The sequence below is a fragment of the Benincasa hispida genome, chromosome 6, assembly GCF_027475165.1.
Source record: "Benincasa hispida cultivar pf3 chromosome 6, pf3_genome.v1.1, whole genome shotgun sequence".
In the NCBI taxonomy this organism is placed as follows: Eukaryota; Viridiplantae; Streptophyta; class Magnoliopsida; order Cucurbitales; family Cucurbitaceae; genus Benincasa; species Benincasa hispida.
Window position 1 is genome coordinate 53,910,840 of NC_143483.1, and position 19,873 is coordinate 53,930,712.

Below are 19,873 nucleotides of genomic sequence, written 5' to 3' on the forward strand. Positions count from 1 at the left end.
AACTGGTGGAACCTCTTTTCTGAAGAATGCCTTTGGTATTTATAGAACTTCCAGGGTGAAAGGTGGCTTCTCTCTCATGATTGTACAGATGGGACGGCTTTAATTCCTGACTGATGCGTCGAATATTTATCACCGAAAAGCTGAATGTACTTGTTCGTTAGCGGTTGTCAACTTAATTCGGATTCGACTGTCATCAGCTTTCTGTCCCATCATGATTAATTATACCTTTCACCCAGATGTGCCCACCAAGTTGCGCTGACCAGGTTGCAGCAATCCTTTTTTAGCAAATGTTTGCGAGCACAATCATCGCAAAGCCTTACGGTGAAGTTGCGCTCGACCGATGATTTCCTATGATCGCAATTTCCGACTTGCATTCATGCATAATCTGTATAAAAACACAAAAATCAAATGTTCTTATACGATGAACGCATGCAACCATAATATTATGAATATGATACTTTTTGGAAGCAATTTAACATATTTTATCAACGCAAGCCAACATTGTTTAAGAACTTAGCATTATGATAACGTGCATTTCTGCCCGTTATATGGTAGTGGGAGTGCCACCTCAAACCTGGTGGTAAGAGCACTCTCCGTGCTCAGCCCCTCTCAGCGAGTAGATGGAGATACAGACGCTGAAGATTTTCGCCTGGGTTTTCCGGCGATTCTGGGGACTGGTCTTGGCTGGGCGGATGGGCAGCGGGGTGGAGACTGGTGGTGAGAAAGGCCACTTCCCACACGGAGACTAGGGCTTTGAAGGAGGATGATGGTTGGGAAGAAGAGTGCGATGATTGTCTGGCCATGGATTCAGGTGATGGGAAAAAAGAAAGTGGTGCTTTTGGGTAGGGAAGAACGGACGGTAGGGTTTTGAGTATGCAAAGGGTTTTGGGGAGGTTTGAGTGAAAATGTGGTTGTAATCTCCTTGATGAGGCTGGGGGGGTTTATAGGTTGGGCCTTGAAAGGCCCAACGGATACCGAAAATGCGCTTGGCAGACCTTGGTAATCCAAAAAGTCTGTTGCGCCCCTCTCCATTATGACCTAGCAGACAAAAGACGTCTTGTCGTCTGCTACGCAATAATGAACCTCGGGAGCTTAAACACTCGTACATTTACCTTCTCCGTAAATTTTATTTTATTTTATTTTATTTTAATTTTGTTATTAAATTAAATGGAAGATGGGCGCAATGCATACCCATCAACACAATGCATATCCGTCATCGCATTGTATATCTGACATCGCAATGCTTATCTCAAAACTGTAATGATAAGTCATTGCTATGCTTACGCAAATCATTCATTCAATTCAATATAAACAATGCAAATAGAAACTGAAAGGGAAACTAATTTAACAAAGCAATAAGATAGTTTAGATGGATGCTTTTTGAAAAAGATTTTCAACTTTACCGCAAAGCGCATCCCCACAGGCGATCAGACTTGCCTGCCCAAGTCGATGGTCTCTTTGCGTCGTTCCACAATACCCCTATAGTAGGGTTTAATTCTTTGACCATTGACCTTGAATGCATTGCTTCCATCCTTGCTTGTCAACTCCACTGCACCATGGGGAAAGAAGGTCTTGATTTGGAATGGCCCAGACCAACGAGACTTCAACTTACCTGGAAACAATCATAAATGTGCATTAAATAAGAGTACTTGTTGTCCCACGAAGAATGTTCTTTTGCTTATGCAATCGTCATGCCATTTCTTTGTTCGTTCTTTATATAGTTTGGAATTTTCATAGGTGTTCATGTGACATTCGACTAGATCGTTTAACTGAAGCTTCCGAACTTCTCCCACATTCGTCAGATCAAAATTCAGCTTTTTGATTGACAACATTGCCTTGTGTCCCAGCTCAAGAGGCAAATGGCAAGCTTTTCCAAAGACCAGGGCATATGGGGACATGCCGATTGGAGTCTTAAAGGTAGTCCTGTATACCCATAGCACTTCATCAAACTTGGGCGACCAATCCTTCATAGAACTACCTTTTCTAAGATGGTCTTGATTTCACGGTTGGAGATTTCTGCCTGCCCATTGGTTTGTAGGTGATAAGCAGTTGCGACTCTGTGGCTGACATTAAATTTGATCAATAGGTTGGTTATGATGCGGTTGATGAAATACGTGCCTTCATCACTGATTAATACACGAGGCGTTCCATATTGTGCAAAAATGTTTTTCTTGAGAAATTTTGCCACCGTGGCCGCATCGTTTCTAACGCATGCGATGGCTTCAACCCATTTTGAAACATAATCAACTGCAACCAAAATATAGTGATGGCCCTCTGAAGGTGGAAATGGGCCCATGAAGTCGATTCCCCATACATCAAAAAGCTCAATCTCTAATATGGAAGTTAAAGTCATTTCGTCTCGCCTGGACATGTTCCCTATTCGCTGGCACTTGTCGCATTGCACAACATGGGCATGGGCATGGGCATCCTTGAACAACATTGGCCAAAAATAGCCGCTCTGCATAACTTTAGCGATGGTCCTCTGCCCCCCAAAATGTCCTCCATAAGGGGACTCATGACAAAGCTCTAAAATGTGCTTGGTTTCGTGCGCAGGAACATATCGACACTGAATGTGATTAGGTCCGAGCCGACATAGGAATGGATCATCTCAGAAATAAAATTTAACCTTGTGCCTTAACTTCTTCTTCTGTTGGGATAATAGTCTTCAGGTACTTGGCCGCAAACTATGAAGTTCACGATATCCACATACCATGGAACGTTATCGCATATCGTCATAAGGTGTTCGTCGGGGAATCTCTCTTCAATCTCTTTCTCTCTCTTCTGAACCTTGCAATTATCTAGACGTGATAGATGACCTGCGACTTCGTTCTCTGTGCCCTTCCGATCCTTGATCTCTAGGTCAAATTCTTGCAGGAGTAGTACCCACCTAATCAGTCTTGGTTTTGCATCCTTCTTTGTCATGAGGTATTTGATCGCAGAGTGATCCATATACACCACCACGTTCAATCTGATTAGGTACTGTCGAAAATTTTCTAGGGCAAACACCACTGTGAGCATTTCTTTTTTTGTGGTTGTATAGTTTTCTTGCAAATCATTCAGTATCTTACTAGCATAATAAATTGGATGCAAAACTCTGTCTTTTCGTTGGCTCAAGACTGCGCCCACCGCATATCAACTTGTATCGCACATCAGCGCAAACGGTTACGTCCAATCGGGCGCAACCAGAATTGGTGCGGTGATGAGCGCATTTCTCAGCGTGTGAAATGCTTCAGTGCATGCGTCATTAAATTTGTATTCGCGATAATCTCGAGGAGCGCACTTAGGGGTCTTGCGATTTCGGAGAAGTTGCGAATGAATCTTCAATAGAACCCCGCATGTCCCAAAAAACTCCTAAGTGTTTTCACATTGACTGATGGTGGTAACTTGGCAATTGCGTCAATTTTTGCTTGGTCCACTTCCAATCCTACCTTTGATAACTTGTAGCCCAATACTATTCCTTCTTCTACCATAAAATGACATTTCTCCCAGTTCAAAACCAAATTTGTTTCTACGCATCTCTTCAAAACTCTTTCCAAATTTGCTAAACAAGATTCATAGGTGTTGCAAAAAAATGAAAATTCATCCATGAATACCTCAACTGACTCTTCCAAGAAATCTGAGAAAATGGCCATCATACGCCTTTAGAAGCTGCCCGGTGCGTTGCAGAGTCCAAATGGCATGCGACGAAATGCAAATATGACAAATGGGCATGTGAATTGTGGATGAAATATACTGATTGTTGGTTCAACGGGCAAGCTTCCACTAAATGAGCCTCTCCACATTGTATACAACTTACTGCTGCCACTTGCGTCAGTACACTGGCTTGCGCTGCATTCTGAGAGAGTGCTCCTTGATTTATAGCCATGGTTTGCATGAGCGAGGTGACTGCAGCCATCTGGGCGGCCAGCGTAGTCATTGTGTCCACTGGTACAATGGCGCTGTCTGTTTTCCTTCATTCCATGCTTCTACCTCCATATCCATCATCAACCCAATCATCCGTATTTCGCGATATGCGATCTAGGATGACTTTCGCTTTGATATAAGTTTTATCCATAAAACCTCTTGCTTCTAAGCCATCTGTGACTGCTTGCGTCGCTCTGTTCAGGCCATTATAGAAAGTTTCCATAAGAACGCAATTTGGAATCCCAATATTCGAACAGTTCTTCACCAAACGTCGGAAGTGCACCCATGCTGTGCTCAGAGTTTCATTGTCTACTTGCTCGAAATTTAGTGTTTCCCATCGTTTTCTTGCGTTAATGGCGGGAGGGAAGAACTTTTTCATAAATCTTTTTACCAACTGATCCCAGAAGTTAATGTCATTTGGCTCCAAAGAATGGGCCCACTTCTTGGCATCAGCTCTAAGTGTGCAAGGAAATAGATAGAGTCTGATGCCTTCGGGTGTCACGCCAGAAATGGAGAATGTATTGCACATCTCAACAAAACTGGTGAGGTATTCATGTTGGTCTTCTCCTTACAAACCTCCAAACTGGCATTTTGTATCATTTGGAGCATAACAGATTTAATCTCGAACCTGGCATTTTCTTCCACTGTTGGTCTTGTGATACCAGGCGAAAAATCATATAAATTGGGCGCCGCATAGTTTCTCATAGGAATATTGCGATCATCGACCAAGAAGATTGGGTTTTGTGGAGGCCGATTCATTCCTTGATTTACTTCGGGTCTGTCATTGTTGTTGTTTGCCATATTTCTGCGACGCCTATTACAATTTTGGCGTGCTCTCTGTGAAAGGTTTTCTCGATTTATAGGTCAGCGTTGAATTATGGATCCGTTCCAATACTCATACACCGTCAGCTGCTCTTCGCTTAAGCACACTGTAATCCAGAAACCGGTCCTGCACAATATCACAAAAATATCAACACTAAAGTCGCCAGTCCCCGGCAACGGGCCAAAAACATGATGGTTGGAAAATAGGGAGTAAATATGCGTGCATCTTATGCTATGCATTGATCTCCATGCATTGATGATCATGCATTGAACTAAAGAATATGCACTAATCGTGTATGCGATGATCATTCATTCCTATCACAAGTTTTCCTGCTCTCTTGCCAAGTATAACGAGATCGCAAGTTTCTTGGGGTGATCCGAGGTTGAACTCAGGGACTTGTAACTAAATGTTGCAAAGCAATGTGTTTGAGACAATGAATAAAAGAATAAGGAAGTTAAAAGTCTATGTGCGACTTCTATTCCTAACTAAATAGATTGAGCAATGGAAGTATGACTATGAGAGTTGGTAGAGACGCGGCAACTGTTAACGTGTAATAAGACGCATGGAAAAAAATAGATAAAATGATGGAGGGGATAAATTCACCGCATTATTAAGCTTGATCACAAGGATAATCCCAGCTCACCATACTAATGCATCGCACACCTCTCAGTGGTCAACCGCATGCTTATATCTCTATAACGCATGGTTATGTTGAACATAAGATTATTCCTATCTCTAGGAACACTGCTTACTTTACTTAGTGAGTTCCACTACTTACCCTTTCGGGCAGTTATTTGTGGCTAATCAGCTCATAGACAAGTATTGCGACGGATCATAGACAAGTGTTGTTATAGCCTCACACTAAGCAAAGAGGATTAACTCACTATACTCGCGCAATGCACACCTCTCGATGGTTTGCTACATGCTTCATATCTCTATGCCGCATGATTGAGTATGTGATAACGCTTGTAATCTTGCTTAGTTCGTTGCAATGAAAGTAAGGGATGATAAAGAAAAAGTTAATGAAGATGGAGTCGAGGGAAATAAAGAGATCCATTGATTACAAAATGTATTAATGTCTTAAGCCAAAATGTAATACAATACAGAGATAAAAAGAGAGGTGGAGGGCTAGATGTGGGCAATCTCTTGCTTCCATCAAATGTATGTCAAGGCTGCTGATGGTGCCATGGATGGGCGGTGGAGTAGTATCTCTCGAGATCTATCTCCGACAAAGCTCTGGTCATCACTCATAATGGGTTGAAGGAATGAAGAACTCTCAAAGTATGTCTTCTCACGCTCTCATCTGTGACCACAAGGATCTGTCTTAAGGCAAAAGCTCGAATGCCTTGAATTTGGGCTCTGCGGCTCTATTTATAGAGCTTAAATGCCGACAGCATTGGTGGTCCTACTCTGAATCACTGCCACTTTCGGCGCGGTAGGTGAAATGTCAACATCATCTTTTTGGTACTCCCAAGGTATGCGTTCATGCTTGTTTTTCAAAGTACCATCCCATCCACCAACCTTGCGATCACCCTTCTATCATGGTTATTACTCTGTAGCCGCAATACCCATGTGATGAACGCATGCGATCAACTCCTGCGATAGCTACAAAAATAGACATGTTGACGCCGAATAACGCATAATATTGGTTTAGCCGAGATTTTCAGTGTTGATCGATGAAAACTCACTTTTCACATGAATTCTTAGTATTATCAACGCATATTCTACTTGTTAGCCCTCATAATTCTAAATAAAAGGCTACAATAGCATGTATTTCTACCAGCTATCAGTATGCACATATAGTAAATCCCACCTTAGGTTATGCAATGGTCATGCATCATCTCTTTATTATAATTGTTATAATTTAGAGAAGCATGATTTAATTATGTAAGAGCGTGCTCATGCATCATATAATATAAGAGTTATATTTATGCTTGCATAAAAAGCATTGACATACATCATCTTTATATTATAATTGTTATAATATAAGGGTGAATGATAGCATGTTTGCTTGGTCGTTACGCGTTATATAAAAATTATATATAGTAATGACCGGAAATTGCATGAAGCATGACACATAGGTTACTTTATAAATGTTATAAACACCTCGTTGTGCGCAATGGTTTTAGTTATTTTTTTTAAGTTAAAGAGAAATTAGAACTAAAAGAAATAAGAAAGACATGCATACTCACTTAGGTTTAATTAATGGTTTTAAAGTGTTTAAAACTTGGATCACATAGACCTAAGATCACGATTCTAATACGATTAGTAACCCTAAGGCTTTAATCTTTTAATCAGTTTAATAAGATTAAATTGGCTAATAAAAGGTTAAAGTGTAGCAAATTTATCTATAAGGGACCTTTTGTCTAAGGCGGATTCTGTCTAGGTTGGGGTATTTAAGTTGATAGAAACGTAACAACCCTACCTGGGAACTTACCTGGAAAGGTGAATTAGATAGATCTGATGCATTCATGCAAGTTAAGGACAGTTCATTAAAGTGTTTAAATGTGACTACTTGAACTTGTTCATATTTCATAGACAAATGTTGTTTATGAGCAGAGTTTAAAAAGACAACTTAGACTAAAATCGGTAGCCGAATTGTCTAGGTTAATGAACCCTAGGTAGAATATTCAGTGGGAGGTACTTGGAGCATGAGATGCTTCACTTAAACCTTTCTCCTAAATAGTCCACACCGTGAGATCTACCCTCGGCCTCGCAACACCTTTGACATGTCCCCCTAATGGATGGTGTTTGGGTAGGTCAATATCAAGGTGGATGGAGAGAGTGTTCATAGTAAGTGGGAGCGGGAAGTGCGATAGCATATCCCTCGGTCTCCCTCGTTAGGTTGAATAAAGTTACTGCGCATCGCCTTGAGGCACCCTGAGAGTGTCCCCCTATAGGATGGCAGTTTTGTGCGTATTATTTGATCCCCTGTAAGAGGATAAGGTAACTTAGTCTCTTGTCCTAATCTATTTCTTCCCTATGGAGGGCTCATTAGGGCGGGACTCTGGCATCGAAAGCGAGGGGTTACACTTACGCGGAATAGTTAAAGGTTAACGATTCTGGACTGAAAAATGGTGGCTGTTAGGTTCAATTCCAAGAGTTGGTTCTGCCTAATGGTTGAGAATGTCTCATCCCAACGAAGAGGCAACTGATCACCCCACTGGTGACGTTTGTCCTGCCTCACTGGGGCATCATTACAAAATAGAAGTCTTTAACTTAAGGTACTTGAAACTATTTTGCAAAACTGATTGGTTTTAAAAGTGGTTTAGCAAAATCTAATAAAGTTTTGTTCATATTTTCAACAACATTTTCAAAATGGCAACAGCCATGTTAGCACTATTAAGCGTCGAAAAACTTACTGGCGATAATTTCGCAACATGGAAACACATGATCACGATGATCCTAATCATCGAGGATCTCATGTTCGCTCTCACGGAGGCTTGTCCTTCTATTTTAGCTCCGAATGCCACTAAAAATGTTCGAGAGGCATACAAGCGATGAACAAGGGCGAATGCGAAAGCCTAAGCCTACATCTTGGCAAGTCCTTCTGAAGTCTTGGCTAAGAAACATGAGCCTATGGTCTCAGCGTGTGAGATCATGGAGTCCCTGCGGGGGATGTTTGGACAACCGTCTGAATAGCTTATGCATGAGGCTCTTAAATACATATTCACCTCCAAAATAGAAGAAGGCACCTTTGTTTGTGAACATGTGCTAAACATGATAGTCCATTTGAATGTGGCGGAGTTGCATGGCTCTACCATCGATGAGGGCAGCCAGGTTAGCATAATCCTGCATTCTTTGCCGGAGAGCTTCCTGCACTTTGTCAGCAATGTGATTCTTAACAAAGTGAAATATAACCTTACAACTCTCCTCAACGACTTGCAGACATATCAATCTTTACTGAAAAGTAAGGAGAGGCAAAAGGGTGAGGCAAATGTTGTTTCATCCTCTAGGATGTTCCATAGAGGTTCGACCTCAAGAACGAAGCCTGCACCTTCTGCTTCTAACTCTGCAAAGGGGAAGAAGAAGAAGGGTGGTAAAGGAAAAGGGAAGGCACCTGCTAACCCACTGCCTGTCGCCCCAAGGAGGCGTCCATAGGCGTCCAACGGTAATTTGGCCCAGCTGTACTTACAAGCATCTGTGAAGGGTCATCGTACTCATGAATGGTTATATCCGATGGACACAGAAATATATCTGTGGTAAGAAGAGTTCAACTGTTTGTCTTTAGTAGAATGTCTGACAGTGAATGGATGGTGGATCTCGTGGCTAAAGAGTTTATACAGCTATTCACGAACCGTTGGAGCTTCCAGCCACAAGTCCATTAGGTCCCCTGGGTAGCTTGGATAAAGTCAAGAACCAGTGTTTGGGTTAATTTGAAATGTTCAAACTGACAAGAGGAAGTTCAATTATATATGATATAATTGAACTGGTTAATTATATATGATATAATTGGCTAAATATATGAGATACATTATTTTGGAGGAAATTAGATATAAATAGGATTTATATCAAGTAAAGAAGAAAATACTATACTAGATATGTGATATCAAACTATAGGTTAAAAATATAATATGATTATATTTATTAATATTTTAGTTGGTTAATTATATGATAATTAACCCAAAAATCACGTTTGGACGTGGGTTAGTGGGGCAGCGTCGGTTATTGTAACCGATGAAATAAAAATGAAATTTTTTCATTTTGAATCACATGTTCAATCGCCCGTCCGAAAAGAAATCAAGGGAGCGCACTGGTGAAAGCTAATCGATCGCTTAAAAGAATCGAGAGCCTATACGACAGTCCTTCTCCGCCTAAACGATCGTCCACCTTGTGCCTAAACGATCGCACACTAATTCCTACACGATCAGATAGCTTCCCTAAACGATCGTAGTGTGTGCCGATTTTGCTAAACGATCATATACATTTCCTAAATGATCGTTCAGTAAACCCTACACAATCGTGTAGCTTCTCCTAAACGATAAGCATTTTGCTATGCGATAGAGCCTTTTTCCCTCCCACTTTCTTATCGCCTACACAATCTGGTCTTCCTCCTTCCTCTACCAAATTCACCAAAGACCATTCTTTGGATTATCACTCCGAGAATATCTGGAGCTCTTTTCTAGTGGTGTCGTCCCCGTGGCGTTCGTGTTTGTGCTGCTGTAGTTGGCGATTCTCCTAGGTGTTGGTAGATTGTATGGAGGTTTCCGCTGCATTGAGTTCCGAAGTTTGAAGGTTGTCTTCAACTGGTATGGAAACTCTCTCCCCTGTTATATCTTGTTCATAGCATGCCGATAATTACTATTTGTTTGCATAACTATACGTTTGAATGTATATTGTTGTATTTCAGTCATTGTGAGATCGGAGCAATCCGAACACACTCATGGAACTCTTCGGTAAGAGATCCTTCATTAATATTGTAAATTCCTAGTTCAATAACCAAACACACAATTTAAATATTACTTCCAAAATGAGCATAGCCTAATTGGCATCAAGTATATACAATAAGTTAAAATCTCGAGGTTAGAGGTTCAATGTTCCACTCCATTATCAAAATAAATAAATAAATGTTACTCATGAACACTATTATTTAAATGTTGTCGTGACAAGTAATTTTTACTCATGCATAATGATTTGACACAACAAATAAAAGTTAGTGGGTCAAAATATAAAATGATGGGTCATAATACTTTTTTTTGCTCATTCACTCTTTTCTTTTAAGAAAAAATATTCAATCTTTATTAAGCCTCAAGGGTAATTGGATAAGCATACATCATCTTGAGCCAAAGAGACGACCTAATTTGGATAAAAACAACACCAAACACTTGAAAGTTTATAACACTTGGCCCTTTTAGCACCTTCATGGGCCACCAAATTTAACCTTCTGCCAACATAAACAAAAGAAACAAAAATGAACTTGGATGTAATATACAAAATATCCTCAGTCAAACATTCTTCACAATGAGAAATAGATTTCCTTGTTAGTAGATTGACATCTTCAATACAATCTGATTCTACTATTAAGTTTGTAAATCCAATCAAGTCTGCTAGTCGAACACCTCTAAGTATAGCCCTCATTTGTGCAACAGTAGGATTGAGAGCAAAATTGAAACAATTCATGGCTAATGCTTTGATATCACCAGTGGAATCTCTGCAAACAATACCCGAACCAGTAGAGGAATTATTTTGTTTTCAAGCCACATCTATATTGATTTTGATAAATTCTTTCAGTGGAAGAGACCAAGAAGAGAGGCAATAAGTATGTATGGTAATAGACAAGGATAAGCTAGCCTTCAAAGTATTTTTCATGTCCACAAACTCCTTCAAATAATTTTGACATCATGATGCCTGAGTGGGTGAGTTAGGAATATGAACTCCATTAATGAGATTGTTCCTATCTGTTGAAATGCCTTGAATCTGTTTGCTGGCGCTTCGAACAACCTAGTACGAGGGTCTCGCTAGGTTCTCCCTCTGAAACTCTCTAATCTAGAGGTGTCGTTCTTAATGTAATTCTGAAAACATTCTCTTGAAATAATATTGTTCTCCCTCTGCCCGTGGACGTAGCTAACACACTGTTAGTGAACCACATATATCTGTGTGTTGATTTTTCCCTACTCTACGTTCCTTTTTTATGTTCTTTAATTTTCGATTTCGCAACAAACTGGTATCAGAGACTTGTTAGGGTTTTTTTCAAAATTTTGCATTTGTTCAACAATTGAAGATGTCTGGCGTGAACGTAAAGATCGACAAATTTATCGGGAGGAACAGTTTTGGTTTATGGCAGATTAAGATGCGATCCCTACTAAAGCAGCAGGGGTTGTGGGTGCCACTGATAGGTAAGTTAAAGAAGGCTGTCGTGGATGACGAAGAGTGGCAGACTCTTGAGGAGAAGGCTCATTCGACGATCATGCTATGTTTAGCTGATGACATCATCATCAAGGTCGCAGATGAAGAAACTGCTACTGGTCTTTGGTTGAAGTTGGAGAGTCTTTACATGACGAAATCTTTAACTAAGAAGTTATTTCTAAAGAAACGTTTGTATCATCTATGTATACAGAGAGGTACGTCTCTATGAGACCATCTTGATCAATTAAATAAAATTTTATTAGATTTGTGTAATGTGAGGTTAAGGTTAATGATGAGGATGCCCTAATTCTGTTGACATCGTTGTCGCTGTCTTATGAGACTTTCGTTGACTCGTATATTGGAGGGAAAGAAACTCTGACCTTAGAAGATACAAAGTCCACGTTGCTTATGAGAAAGGACCGTCAGAATGCAGGAAGTTCAGTTACAGAAAGTCAGGCATCTGGGTTAGGTGCTACAAGAAGCAAAGGATATAGGAATTCTGGTAAGCAGAAGTCGAATCAGAATAAAAGGTCTTCAAAGTCAAAGGGTTCTAGATCAGATAATATTTGTAACTACTGTAAAGAAAATGGGCATTGGAAAACCGAATGTCCTAAGATAGAAAGAAATCAGGAAAAAAAGGAAAAGAGTGACAAAAGGGAAGCATCCGCCTCTGTTGCACAAGTTGAGATCGATTCTGAAGAAGATCTAGCTTTAGTTGTGAATGAATAGTCACATTCTGATGATGTGTGGGTTCTTGATTCTGAGGCATCTTATCATATGTGCCCAAATAGAGAGTGTTTCTCAACCTATCAGCAAATAGATGGAGGGAATGTTAGCATGGCTAATGGTGTTGTGTGCAAGATAGTTGGAATCGGCTCAGTCAAGATACGAACACATAATGGTGCCTTCTACACTTTAAAAGAGGTTAGGCATGTTCCACTAATGAAGAAGAGTTTGATATCCTTTAGTGTACTCGATAGTAAGGGTTACAATTTTGAAGGTAAAGGTGGAGCAATGTATGTCTATGAGGGTTCTAAGGTAGTTCTGAAAGGTATAAAGCGTGGAACACTGTATTTTCTATTAGGTTCCACAATAACAGGTTATGTTGTTGTTGCATCGTCGGTCGTTCACAAGGATGATATGGCTAAGTTATGGCATATGAGACTTGGTCATATGAGTGAAAAAGGGATGCAAATTCTGTCAAAAAGAGATCTTCTTTATGGGCATAAGGTGAAAGATTTTGAATTTTGTGAACATTGTGTATTTGGGAAGCTTCATCGCAGCAAGTTTCCAAGAGGTGTTCATCGTACAAAAGAGACACTTGATTATATTCATTCAGACTGTTGGGGACCTTCCAAAGTTGAATCTATTGGAGGCAGTAGGTATTTTTTGTCTATAATTGATGATTACTCGAGAATGACTTGGGTGTTTATGATGAAACATAAAAGTGAAGCCTTCAAGAATTTCAAGTAGTGGAAGATATTGATTGAAAATCAAACTGGGAAGAAGATCAAAAGGTTGCGAACTGATAATGGTCTAGAATTTTGTGGATCTGAATTTAATGAGTTCTGTAAAGCTGAAAGGATTGTTCGCCATCATACTATTAGGAATACTCCACAGACAAATGGGGTTGCAGAACGTGTGAATCAGACGTTGTTGGAGAGAGCAAGATGCATGCTCTCTAATGTAGGGTTGGCTAGAAAGTTTTGGGCAGAAGCATTGAATACATCATGTTATCTAATCAATCGTGGACCTCATACAGCTATTGATTGTAAAACACCTTATGAGGTGTGGTCTGGTAAGCTTGCAGATTATTCTTTATTAAAAGTTTTTGGTTGTACTGTCTACTATCATGTTAATGAGGGTAAATTAGAACCAAGAGCTAAAAAGGGTATATTTGTGGGTTTTGGGGATGGAGTTAAGGGATATAGAGTCTGGTCACCTTCTGAGAATAGAGTCATACTTAGTAGGACTGTGATATTTGATGAAAATTCCATGCTTAACTCAATTGTAAAGCTTTTTGCGACGTCTACTGATGTGGGAGAAAGTAGTAGTGTTGATAAACAGGTGGAGATGCAATTCACTTCAACTGTGAATGAATTACAACATCAAGGTGGAGAAGATCAACACATTACTACAGAAACTGATGTGCAACCAGAAATTCATGTGTCTAGAACGTCAGAAGTTGATTTTCCTGGGAATTCTAGATCACGAGTAGATCAACCGAGTATAACTCATGATAGAATTAAAAGAGTTGGTGTTGGACCTCTTGTGAGGTATGGTTTTGAAGATATGGTTACTTTTGCGTTGCAAGTTGTTTAAAAGGTGGATCCTCATGAGCCATCCACCTATAGAGAAGCTGTGTCATGTGGTGAGTCTACTAAATGGCTGCTGCTATGAGGGATGAGATGGAATCTCTTGACAAAAATCAAACTTGGGAATTAGTTAAACGACCAAATGAGAGAAAAATTGTCACTTGTAAATGGGTCTTCAAGAAAAAGGAGGGAATGTCACCTTCAAAGGGCATTAAATACAAAGCTCGAGTTGTTGCTAGAGGGTTCACATAAAGGGAAGGAGTTGATTATAATGAGATCTTCTCACCAGTAGTCAAACATACTTCTATCAGGGTGTTACTAGCTATAGTAGCACATCAGAATTTGGAACTTGAATAACTAGATGTGAAGACAGCTTTCTTACATGGAGAGTTGGAGGAAGAGATTTATATGACCCAACCAGATGGGTTTCAGTGTCCAGGTAAAGAAGATTATGTTTGCAAGTTCAAGAAATCTTTGTATATGTTAAAGCAGTCTCCAAGGCAGTGGTACAAACGATTTGACAGTTATATGATTGGACTTGGCTATAACAGGATTCCATATAATTGTTGTGTATATCACAACAAAACTGATGATGGTTCGATGATTTATCTACTTTTATATGTAGATGATATGCTCATAGCTGCAAAGTCCAAGTCTGATATTCTGAAATTGAAGAATCTTCTTAGTGCTGAGTTTGATATGAAGGATTTAGGTGCTGCTCAGAAAATTCTGGGTATGGAGATTTATAGGGACAGAGGTAAGAATAAGCTCTTCTTGTCACAGAAAGGATATATTCAGAAAATATTATCCAGGTTTGGTATGTCATCAGCTAAGCCTATAGATACTCCTAGTGCTGTAAATGTTCATTTGTCATCTGAGTTTTCACCACAGTCTGAAGCTGAGAAGGAGTACATGTCTCGAGTTCCTTATGCTAGTGCAGTGGGAAGTTTGATGTATGCTATGGTCTGTACTAGGCCTGATCTTGCCCATGCTGTTAATGTTGTCAGCAGGTTCATGGGTCAACCTGGGAAGGAGCATTGGCAAGCCGTTTAGAGGATTTTTCATTACCTTAAAGGTACATCTGATGTTGGTCTTGTTTATGGGAGTTGCACAGAGTGTTTGGTGACTAGTATTCTGATTCTGACTATGCTGGAGATGTTGACAGTAGAAGGTCTATGACTGGTTATGTGTTCACTCTGGGTGGTTATGTTGTTAGTTTGAAGGCAACCTTACAGCCTACAGTTACTTTGTCTACTACTGAAGCAAAGTACATGGCCTTAACAGAAGCTGCTAAAAAGGAAATATGGTTGAGGGGGTTAGTTGGTGATCTTGGTTTGCATCATGACCAAGCTATTGTATATTGTGATAGTTGGAGTGCAATATGCCTAGCCAAGGATCAAGTTCATCATGAGAGAACTAAGCACATAGATGTAAGATATCACTTCTTAAGAGGCGAGCAGAGAGTTAAAGTGATGAAAATTGGTACTGCTGATAACCCTGCTGATATGTTCACCAAACCGGTTCCACAAGGCAAGTTTCAACATTGTTTGGACTTGCTGAATGTTTTGAATTGTTAGTGGTTTCCTTTGTGGGACACTTTGAGGCATGAGGGAGAAGTCTGGGTACATCTGGCAATATTGATTTATATTGCATTTGGTACATCTGTTATCTGGGAGAGATTTCAAGTCAAGGTGGAGATTTGTTGAAATGACCTGAATCTGTTTGCTGGCGCTTCGAACAACCTAGTACTGGGGTCTCGCTAGGTTCTCCCTCTGAAACTCTCTAACCTAGAGGTGTCGTTCTTGATGTAATTCTGAAAACATTCTCTCGAAATAATATTGTTCTCCCTCTGCCCGTGGACGTAGCTAACACACTGTTAGTGAACCACGTATATCTGTATGTCGATTTTTTCCTACTCTACGTTTCTTTTTTGTGTTCTTTAATTGTCGATTTCGCAACACTTCATTCTATAAACTTCAACATATGATTGAAAAATTATCTCAAGATCTTCAAAAGAACATGAGGCATTCAACCTAGTCCATCTATCTATTACCATTCACCAGGAGACCAAAACGAAATCTTCCCTGAGGTTGAAATCCTCATAGATTAGAGGATAGTCAGAAATCTGATTCCAGACATCTAATTCACGAGGACAGCAGAAAAGAGCATGATCAATTACCTCTAGTTTATCACAGCAAAAAGGACACTAAGATGTAATATCAAGACCTCTCTTTTGTAGCATGATCCTGGTTGGAAAGATGTTATGGAGTGCTTTCCAAGAAAGGTGTTGAATTTTAGCCGAGACTTCAATTTTCATATTCTCCTCCAAGTATCAGACAACAAATTAATGGTAGAGAAATTATCATCGATTAAAGACTTTAAAAACAAGTTATACCCATTTCTTACCGAATAAGCTCTAGATTTTTCATAGTACCATATTAGTCTATCGAAAATTTCTTTGTTAATAGAGATGGCACAGATACACTTAACTTCCTCATCCAGCAACATATCTTTCAGCATAGCATAATTCCAACCACCAGACGGTAAAATAAAATATGCAACCTTAAGATCAACTGATAACGGGTTAAAATAGACAAACTTGAAAGTTATAGGCTTTGGCAACCATGGGTCTGTGAACATTTGTAAAGAGATGTAAAAACAATGACTCAAATACCATTTCAGTTAGTTTAGTTTGTTAATCAGAACAAAAGAGAGAAAGAGAGAGAATCATCGTACTTTCTATTTTTCTATAATGATCAACAACTGCTGTAAGCAATCTTCAAGTGAGAAAGAAAGAGAATCTTCCCGTGGACATAGGCTTATTAGCCGAACCACGTAAATTTGCATGTTCCTTCTTCTTCTCTTTATCTTTTTCTTTTCAATTTTCATATGTTTCTCTGAAAATCAAGAAAACATGATCTTGTAATCAAATCACAACGCTGCATCAAGTCACGAATTTCTCTCATCGAGTAGCATCGAGTCACGAATTTCTCTCTTCGAGTTGCTTCGAGTAAAGATTAACATTCTTCGAGCTCCATCGAGGAAAGAACAAAAACTCATCGACGATGGAAGGAAAATCCATCGAGTAACGAGCAAAAACTCATCGAGTAACAAGTATTTACACATCGAGGATTTAACAGTGCCTATCAAATAAGAGAGAAAAACAAAGATAGCTTTACTCGAAGAATCAGAGCTTTCCTTAGCCATTTCTTCACCAACTCAGATTGATCTTGATTAATTGGGTTTACACAAGATAGTATAATCCCAACAAAATTTGGTATCAGAGCATTTGAAGATCATCAAAATCAGCATTCTTGAAGCATCAAGATACTCAAGAAAACTGTTCTTGACATTCTTTCCACGTCAGTGATGGCTGTTGCTAGATGTGAGATAGAAAAGTTTGATGAAAAGGGTGATTTTGGCCTAATTTTGGTCTGTGGAAAGCCAAAATCAAGGCTATTCTTGGACAACAAAAAGCTCATAAAGCCTTTTTAGACCCATCAACTTTGCCATCTACGTTAACAGTTCAAAAAGAGAAGATATGGAACTTATTGCCTATGGAACTTTAGTTCTTAATCTGAGTGATAGCATTTTAAGACAGGTGATCGATCAAAACACGGCTTACAAAATGTGGGTCAAGTTGAAAGATCTCTATGCAACTAAAGATCTGTCTAACAAGATGTTTTTAAGGGAAAATTTTTTCACATTTAAGATGGATTCTGCTAAAATACTATCAGACAATTTGAATGAGTTTAAAAAGATAGTTTATGAGTTCAAGAGCCTTGGCGAAAAGATTGGCGATGGGAATGAAACCTTTGTTTTGTTGAACTCTCTACCCGAAGCCTATAAGGAGGTAAAGAATGACTTAAAATATGGCAGAGAGTTAGTCACCCCTGATGCCATTATTTCAGCATTGAGAACTAGGGAGTTGGAGCTTCATACAACAAAAAAGGAACAGCCTGGTGCAAAAGGGCTATTTGTCAAGGGTAAGAACAAGCAGAATCATTCTAAAGGAATTATGAATCAGTCTGTTGAAGAGCATAAACCAAAAACCAAACTGAGATGTAATTACTGTAAAAAGAAAGGAAACTTGAGGGATTTCTATAGCTTAAAATGGAAAAATAAAGAAAAGGAGAAGGATCAGAAAGGGGCTTTTGTGGTTGAAGGGTCCTATTTCTATTCTGATGCGTTAGCCTCTACTAGAAACAAAACCAACCAAGTAAGTCCTCTTGGGAAGCATGACTGGGTACTTGACTCTGTCAACCATATGACACCCTTTAAACCTTAGTTCAATACCTACAAGGAAGTGGATGGAGAATCTATGTACATGGGGAACAATGAAGCCTGCAAAATCAAAGAAGTTGGTTCAGTATCCTTAAAGCTAAAGTATGGATCAATCAAGCTTCTTAGAAATGTGAAACATGTACCTTTACTCAAGAGAAATTTGATATCTCTGGGTATGCTTGACTGCATTGGGTGTGAATGTAGAGGAAAGGATGGAAGTCTAGAAGTGATTAAGGATTCTAAGGTAGCTTTGGTTGGTGAAAAAGTTAATGATGTCTATATAGTAAGAGAAGTAGAGATGATGACTAGTGCCTACATTGTTCAACAGCAAACTTGACAGAGACAGACTTGTGACACAAAAGACTATCTCATATCAGGGCAAAAGGGATGCAAGCATTGTCTAAATAGGGTATACTGCCTAAAGGGATCAGTGAGCATCTTTCCTTCTGTGAACACTGTATTTTAGGGAAAGCTACCAGACAAAGCTTCACAAAATCTCAGCATACCACCAAAGGAATACTGGACTATGTTCATTCTGACCTATGGGGACCATCTCCTACACCAAGCCTTAGTGGCTCAAGGCATTTTCTAACCTTAATAGATGATTTTTCTAGGAAGAGTTGGATATACTTCCTTAAAACTAAGGACCAAGTTTTTGGGAAGTTTAAAGAATGGAAATATATGATAGAAACACAAACATCTAAAAGGTTAAAATACTTTAGAACTGACAATGGGCTTGAATTTTGTAATGAGGACTTCAACAAATAATGTAGTGAGAATGGTATATAACTAGGCATAGGACTATGAGGCACACACCTCAACAGAATGGGGTTGCTGAGAGATTAAACAGAACTATAATAGAAAGGGTAAGATGTTTGCTTTCTGATGCTATTCTAAGTGAGAACTTTCAGACAAAAATTGCAGCCTACACTGTTTATATCTTGAATAGGTGCCCTCACACATTTCTAGACTTGTTTACTCCTGAGGAGAAGTGGACTAATCATCCTCCTAAGGGAAGACTACTATCTAAAAGCTCACACATCTCTAGAATTGTTTACTATCTCTCTTATTGTCTACCAAACAAAAGGCAAATACCCTTGATTCTTAATTTTGTACAAAGGAACCCCAAACTTGTTTGTAATTTTGGAGAAGAAAACATATAGAAGAAATCCAAACTTGTTTGCAAGAGAAGGGTTTTTCGGTTTTAGAAAACTTGAGAGTAGAGTAATTATTTTTCTCATTTACTTTTCGTAGGAATTCGTAAACTTGTGTTATAATTAATAAGTGTTCGATTTAATCCATACATTGATTTTGACACATGTACTTAAAGGAGTATAATTAAATGTGGCAATAATGAAGATATGAGATTTTATTTTATTTCTTTTATTTTTAAATGAAAAAATAATAGTTTCAATTTCCCGTCAAATGTCAGTCTTCAAGAAACTCATTTCACTATTTTTCTCTAATATTTAATTTGTTTTTGTTGGCTCGTGACCAATCATCAACTTTCGTTGATATAGATTTGCTCACCGTTGGGGATTTTATCATTTATTTATTTTGTTAATTCTCTTTGTTTATAGTTTTTCATAGTACAATAATATAAAAAAAAAAAAGATAATTAAATGGATGTCTGTTTTCCACGTAGCCCTGCTGCATTGGCTCCAACATAGGCATTGGTCTTTGCTAATTATTTTAATATCAT